The sequence below is a fragment of the Lontra canadensis genome, unplaced genomic scaffold (genome assembly GCF_010015895.1).
Source record: "Lontra canadensis isolate GAN:19392208 unplaced genomic scaffold, GSC_riverotter_1.0 scaffold10, whole genome shotgun sequence".
Lineage (NCBI taxonomy): Eukaryota > Metazoa > Chordata > Mammalia > Carnivora > Mustelidae > Lontra > Lontra canadensis.
This window is the reverse complement of record NW_022631004.1, coordinates 20322598-20328334: the sequence shown is the minus strand read 5'-3', so window position 1 is coordinate 20328334 and position 5737 is coordinate 20322598. Positions and strand designations below refer to the sequence as shown.

Sequence of the window (5737 nt, the reverse complement as noted above, 5' to 3'; positions counted from 1 at the left end):
GTGGAGGTTTCAGACTGTATTTTGATTTTTCAGAACGAACGTATTTCTAACCAGACCTAGAAGCTCCCGGATAAGAGGGCAGTCTTCTAAGAAAGGTACTTATAAGCTCTTCGGAGAATTATCGATCCTTCTCTCTTGGATCAAGAGCTCAGATTTGAGCTCTTGATCCAAATGTAGTTAGTCTAAAATACAAATCTCTCCTTAGAAAGTTCATGTAAGAGGAACAATATTTGTAACAGAATCTTCTCATGCTTTTTACTTACTATAATATCATACTCTCGAAGCCGAAGAAAGTAGAGGTCATCGATGTGGTAGTCTCCCATAAATTCCCTAAGAAGTAATCACTTGCTAAATACCATCTGAGGTGAGAAGTTCAACCTTCATGAGATTATCATTTTTTCCTTATTCTGAAGTAAAGCCTGTCTTCATAATTCCACTCATAGGCTCTAGCTTTACCTCTTAGAGTATTAGAAATTTCTATTCTTTCTGTCACATAAGAAAGAGTCTGCTAACATTTGAAGACAGCTATGTACACATAAGCTCTTGTGTCTTGCTGTTTATAGAGAACAGAACATGGGATCTACAGTCCTAGATTCAAAACCTGGCCCTAAAATTTACCACTTACAAAGACTTGGATATGACATTAATTGTCTCTAAACCTCAGGGTGCTTGGATGACTCAGTGGTTAAGCATCTGCCTTCAACTCAGGTCACAATCCTAGGGTCCTGGGATCAAGGCCCGCATCGGGCTCCCTGTTCAGTGGGAAGCCTGCTTTTCCCTCTCCCACTCCCCCTACTGTATTCCCTCTCTCACTGTCTCTCTCTCTCTCTCTCTGTAAAATAAATCTTAAAAAAAAAAAAAAAACAACACTAAACCTCAACATTCTTTAATGGAAAGGAGAAGAAATAACACCCAGCTCATGTAGTTAGTGGTTAAGTGTGTTAAATAAACTAATGTATGCAGAGTGCCTTTTATTAGTGGTACTTAATTAGTTGTGGCTAGTATAATTATTAATACTGTGGCCTCAAATCCTCTCCTTCTACCCCATTTTCTCTCCTGATGCAACAGAACAGAGCTTCGCAAACACTGTATCACAGGTGTGCCAAAATATTATCATTTTTCTGTGGGTGCCATAGCCTTGGGGTGTAGGTGAGAGAAGCACCCTATTCATTTTTATGTTCTTCCCCCTACCAGAGCGATCTAGTCATTAAGCAGCTACCTTGGCTCAGGTCATGATCCCAGGGTCCAGGGATGAAGCCCCGCATCGGGCTCCCTGCTCAGTGGGAGCCTGCTTCCTCCTCTCCCACTCTCCCTGCTTGTGTTCCCTCTCTCGCTATTTCTCTCTCTGTCAAATAAATAAATAAAATAAAATCTGTAAAAAAAAAAAATTTGTCCTTAAAAAAAAAGTCTCTCTCCCTCTCGCTGTAAATATTCTTTCATGATCAGCATTTGAGCAGCAACTTTTGCTAGAAATAAAAGATTCTCTAAGAAAATAGGTTAGTTCTTGACATGTATTAGTCTCTCAGTCTTAAGTGTGACCCAGCAAGGCTTTCCCCCCTCCACCTGTTTCCTACAAATGTTATCATTTTCTGGGGTCAGCGTGGTGTAAAAAAGTTAGGGCAAGACCACAGTGGTGTTTATTAATGTTGTCTTGGTGTGTGGTACTCAAATTTAACTCAACGTTATACTCCAGAAGGTTAAGAAGAGTAGGATGAATTATAGTCTTCATTTGTTCTAGACACGATCCACGTTCCTCTGCTCTACAAAAGTAGAGCATACCCCTGAAACCTTTCATTATCTGAAATGACAGAAAGTGGAGAAGCAATTGCCATTAATTTATATGGGTAATGTTTTTTGAGCACTCCCAGATCCAAAAAATAATCTTTCTTAGGGTTTTGTTGTTGTTGTAAGATTTTTATTTATTTGACAGAGAAAGATACAGCACAAGTAGGGGGAGCAGCAGGCAGAGGGAGAGAGGGAGAAGCAGGCTCCCTGCTGAGCAGGGAACCTGATATGGGGCTGATCCCAGGACCCTGGGATCATGACCTGAGCCAAAGGCAGACACTTAACCAACTCAACCACCTAGGTCCCCAAGGTTTTCTGATTCCTTAGGACACACATTGCTAATGGACCCAAAATAAATCGAGAAAAAACCCAGATGCCCCCAGACACAGTTCAAAGATATTGCCGCTAGATGCTGTGGTGTGGGTGCAGAGTGTAGAGCCCCGGGAAGGAGCCGGGAGTGGGGTGTGGGGGGTGGTACTCTCCTAGCTCTGACTGCTTGCAGCCTCTTTAATAGCTCGTGGCAAAACAAATGCCCAACACTGTCTTTGCTTTCCGAAGTTTTTGTAAAATCTTCAGGTTTCGTTCAGTTACTGAATACACACCTGGTACTATTTCTTTTTTCCGCATCCAGTACTATTAATGGAGGTATTTCATAAAGGAGAAGTAGTGGAACACGAAATTTCAAAAAGCAGAGGATTCCTGTACTTCTTTGCTTGAAGTTTAAAATGGCATTTGGGTTTGGGGAGAGCCACTTCGACCATTATCTAACATTGACCTTGCAGTTCATAAAAACTGCTAGCAAAAATACAGATTCACTCATTCATTCAAAAAATATTTTTAGTCTAGTTTGTGTACTATTCTAGATACTGGGGACAGAGCTTTGAACAGGATAACAAGGTTCCTTCCCTCATAAAATTAACATAATAAAGAAACCTTAAAGTCAATGGTATCTACAACATGGTTTGAGTTTTAAAAATAACTAAGTGCTTTTGGCTTTCAGTTCGGAGGAGGCGATGGTGCAACGGTCTTCAGTCATCTGGGTTCATCCAATCGGGGGTCGTTGGACAGCTGCCACCTCTGCCATGCCGTAAGTTCCACCCCCAATGAGATCAAAGTCTAATGCCTGAGGTGCACCGGTGGGGAGCTCGGTGCCATGTCTGCCTTGGCCCCAAAGATGGGCGGGCTGGGTCTGTCTCCAAAAATGTTTGATGATGGGGCGCCTGGGTGGCTCAGTGGGTTAAAGCCTCTGCCTTCGGCTCAGGTCGTGATCCCGGGGTCCTGGGATCGAGCCCCGCATCGGGCTCTCTGCTCAGCAGAGAGCCTGCTTCCTCCTCTCTCTCTCTCTCTGCCTGCCTGTCTCCCTATTTGTGATCTCTGTCAAATAAATAAATAAAATCTTTAAAAAAAAATGTTTGATGATGATATTGCCAAGGTAACCAGTGATGGGAAGGGTCTGTGGATGACAGTGAACTGACCATTTGGAACAGACTGGTCCAGATTGAAGTGGTACCTTCTGCCTCTGCCCTGATTATCAAAACTCTCAAGGAACTACCAAGACACAGAAAGAAGCAGAAAAACATTAAGCACAGTGGAAATATCACTTTTTTTTAAGATTTTATTTATTTATTAGAGAGAGAGCGCACAAGCAGGGGAGCGGCAGGTAGAACAGGCAGAGGGAGAAGCAGGCTCTCCGTTGAGCAAGGAGCCCCATGTAGGACTTGATCCCAGGACCCTGGGATCATGATCTGAGCCAAAGGCAGCAGCCCAGCCAACTGAGCCACCCAAGTGTCCCTGGAAATATCACTTTTGATGAAATTACCAACATTGCCCAATAGATGTGGGACTGGAACCCTCTGGAATCATTGAAGAGATTAGGAGGGGGCGGTGTTGGGTGGCTCAGTTGGTTAAGCTTTGCCTTTGGCTCAGATCCTGATCTCAGGGACAACGGATCAAGCTCTAAGCCCGGCTCCCTGCTCAGTGGGAGGGAGTCTGCTTCTACCTTTCCCTCTGCCCCTCCCTCCTACTCATGCTCGCATGCTCTTTCAAATAAATAAAATCTTTTAAAATAGCGGGGGCACCTGGGTGGCTTAGTTGGTTAAGCCTCTGCCTTCAGCTCAAGTCATGATCTCAGGGTCCTGGGATGGAGCCTCACATCAGGCTCTGTGCTCAATATGGAGCCTGCTTCTCTCTCTGCCTCTCCCCTCTCTGCTCATGCACTCTCTCTCTCTCTTTATCTCAAATAAATAAAATCTTTAAAAAGAGAGAGAAAGAGAGAGATTGTGGGAGCTTCCCAGTCTGTGGGCTGCGACGTTGGTGGTAACCATCCTCATGATATCATGGATGACATCAACAGTGGTGCAGGGGAATACCCAGCTAGTTATGAACTACAAAGGAAATTATTTCAATAAAGGATCATTTGACAACCATAAATAGATAAATAGAATCCCAAATTGCTACCCTGGCTCATTTCTAGTCAGAAGGATAAATATCAGAGCCCAAAAGGAATGGGAATCTTTCCTTTAAAAAGTAAACTCTTCATATTTTTTTCCTATTCATTTAATAAAATAAATGCAAAAGAATGCACAAGAGCCTGCCTGACATGGCTAATTATTTTCCTTCTATTGTGTCTCACAATATGCACCATCTGTCCCCTGCTCCACCAGCCACATCTTTGTTATCTTCCAACAAATTGACACAATTTGGAATCTCTTTCTCCTCACAACTCCTAGTGAGTCTTCCAACAGAATAAAGGCCAAGTCCTCTTTATTTCACTCTTGATAATGATGCTCTTGTAGGCTTTTGTTTATGGTATCGTATCAAGATTGGTTAGGTTGTGACACAGTGACAAACTCCAAAATTGTTGTGGCTTAAAGCATACATTTTACTTATTTCTTGCTTTTGCTCTATTCCTATTGCTGGCTGGAAGTAGGACTCTGCCTTTGATATACTCTCAGTCCTCCCAGCTCACGGAGGAGCTGCTCTCTTAAATATTGTCAGTCACAGAGCCAGAGGGAAAAACGGATGTGGTGAAGGAGACACTGCCTCTTGTACTTTCTCTAGCCAGAGAAATCCCTTGGCACACCTAATTCTGAGCACACAGGGAAATAACAGCCCTACCATGTGTTGTGAAAGAGAGACAGCCTGCTATATGCAAACCACCGCCATGATGATCACAGGGGTGCTATTTATTAATTATATTTTTCCCTCCCAGGGTAAAATTGCTTTCAGGTATTCAGAATCTTACTTTGACACTTATGCTAATATGATCAATTGATACAATTTATAATAGTGCATTAAGTTTAGGAAGTTCTTGTATTATCTGTCAGGTGTCATCATAAATCTTGAATATAGTCTCTAATTAGACATTTCACTTTTTCAGTGTCAAAGAAGTAAATCATTTTATACATTCAAAATAGGATGATATTGATATAAAATACTTAGGCCTCTGAGAGGTGTAAATAAGTCTAGAATGATGTGGGCTTTTCACCATGGGATTGGGATTTGCTCAACTGCTATAAGGACATTGATTAACTAACTACAACAAGTGGTTATTAAGCAAAGTGTGGATTTTTTTTTTCTAATATACCTTCATCCATAATCCATCTCAACCATAATTTTTTTTTAAAGATTTTACCCATTTATTTGACAGAGAGAGAGAGAGATCACAAACAGGCAGAGAGGCAGGCAGAGAGAGAGGGGGGAAGCAGGCTCCCCGCTGAGCAGAGAGCCCGATGTGGGGCTCGATCCCAGGACCCTGAGACCATGACCTGAGCCGAAGGCAGAGGCCCAACCCACTGAGCCACCCAGGTGCCCCTCAACCATAATTTTTTAGAAGAAAGTATGAGATGCTCATGAGTTTCCAATACATTAAGTTTCAGGAATTGACTGATTGAGGATGATTTGCTTTGGTCTGAATGTGCCAGCAGCAGAACATTCTTGTGAACTCTTCTGC

General features: G+C 42.6%; 1 pseudogene; it reads left to right on the top strand.

Moving 5' to 3' along the window:
* The first annotated feature begins 2424 nt into the window (after positions 1-2424).
* Positions 2425-4193, top strand: LOC116866518 (annotated as a pseudogene).
* Positions 4194-5737: the final 1544 nt, after the last annotated feature.